The following is a 1,742-nucleotide window of genomic DNA, read 5'->3' as shown; positions in this document are numbered from 1 at the left end:
GTGATAGTTTTTAAGAACAGAACCATTTCAAAGTACAGTATTAATTTAGTACCTATGTTTTATTGAGGATTTTCTTTCCTGGTGTTTAAAGAATTAGTTACAGGCTTCCAGAGTCATCCTTTCTTATAACATTGTTCTAGCTCCTCTCTTCTAGAAATAAGATTTTAAAAGTTTAAAATCACAACAGGAACTTAGGCTTTGCAATGACTCTTTCAGGTTACTTACCAAAAGTAAGGTGCCACCAGCAATTTATCTGACTCCTGAGTGGCCATGACAATAGTGTTGTTTGCTTCCTACAAGCACTCACTATTCTGGTGTTGCTCTAAAAGGGGGGCTTTCTCTAGATCTCCTTAGTATGATGCCACAGATCTGTCAGTTAAGCACAACCGTCAATATATTGGAATGTTAAACAGAGCATTTTTATCATTTTTTATTGGGAGCAATCAACGTTTTTTTCTTCTCTTCTTTTGTCTCCTCCTTTATAGTATGGTTCTTCCCCTGGGGATCAATGAATATGTTCTTCTTACTAAACTGAATATAACCAATATTTTAACATAATCAAAGGTAGTTTTCCAGTATCTATTGCTACATAAGAAATTTAGTAGTTTAAAACAACATCAAACATTTTAATCTTTTACTCAAGAAAAGCACATAACAATTGACATCTCTGACTCGTAATCCAAGCACTAAAATATAAAATTTAAAATCATTAATCTCAGAGCACCATATTTAAGGATAAAAGTGGTAATAATTTCTAGAGTCTCTTAAAATAAATCTGAGACAGTACAAAACACTACTACTTTTATAAAAACATACATATAATTAAAATATTCCTGACAAATAGTACAAAATTTAGTAAATCATGTGCATATGAAACTCTAAAAGTGGAAGGCTGAATTCGTTTTTTTTTTTTACTTTTACTAGTATTTATTTTATTTATTTTATGCTGAATTTACTCCCAAGCCATAAGTTTTTGTTTCTTCAGTTTCTTCTGGGATATCTTTTTCTTCTGTGCAACTTCCTCTTCTGGTTTAGGAACAATCTGTTCTTTTTCAGTGAGGACCATCTCAATGTGGCAGGGAGAGCTCATGTATGGGTTGATCCGCCCATGAGCTCTGCAGGTTCTATGTCGCATCTTTGTTCACCTGGATGTGCTCAATGACCAGATAATCTACATCTAAACCCTTAAGTTCAGCATTACTCTCTGCGTTTTTAAGCATGTGCAGCAAAAACTCAGCACTCTTTTTGGGCCACCGACCCTGTGTCCAGCCCCACTGTTTGGCCTGGGCATACCTACCAACTCCACCGTTGTATCGACGGAATGGGACACACTGTTTCTTCAAAGTGCCATCTTTCAGATACTTGGTGGCTTTTCGAATATGCATACCCTTGATGGCCTGGGCAGTTTCATGGGTGTTCTTGAAGTGAAGGCTGAATTCTTTAAAAAGTCCATAACTTAAAAATTTTGGATAATTATTTCTCAGTTGAAACAGAATATAAAGATATTTATATAGTCACAGTTTTACTACCAGTTTTTATTCTTGTGATTTTTGATATTTTTCATAATTGATTTTTTATGTTCAGAATAATCCCAATTTTGTGTACATAGAAAAAGGACTGAAAGGAAGTACACTAAATATTAACAATGCTAAAAAATTGATAATTTTTCTTTTTTGAATCATTTTTTATTGTCATTCCATTATAGTTGTTTCAATTTTTTCCCCTTTGCCCTCCTCCGCCCA

General features: G+C 34.0%; 1 pseudogene; it reads right to left on the bottom strand.

Moving 5' to 3' along the window:
* Positions 1-952: 952 nt before the first annotated feature.
* Positions 953-1,424, bottom strand: LOC129087841 (60S ribosomal protein L17-like; annotated as a pseudogene).
* Positions 1,425-1,742: the final 318 nt, after the last annotated feature.

This window comes from Pteronotus mesoamericanus, unplaced genomic scaffold (assembly GCF_021234165.1).
Source record: "Pteronotus mesoamericanus isolate MK-2021 breed Mesoamerican mustached bat unplaced genomic scaffold, CSHL_Meso_final scaffold_54, whole genome shotgun sequence".
Taxonomy (NCBI): domain Eukaryota; kingdom Metazoa; phylum Chordata; class Mammalia; order Chiroptera; family Mormoopidae; genus Pteronotus; species Pteronotus mesoamericanus.
This window is presented reverse-complemented; position numbering and strand designations above follow the sequence as displayed.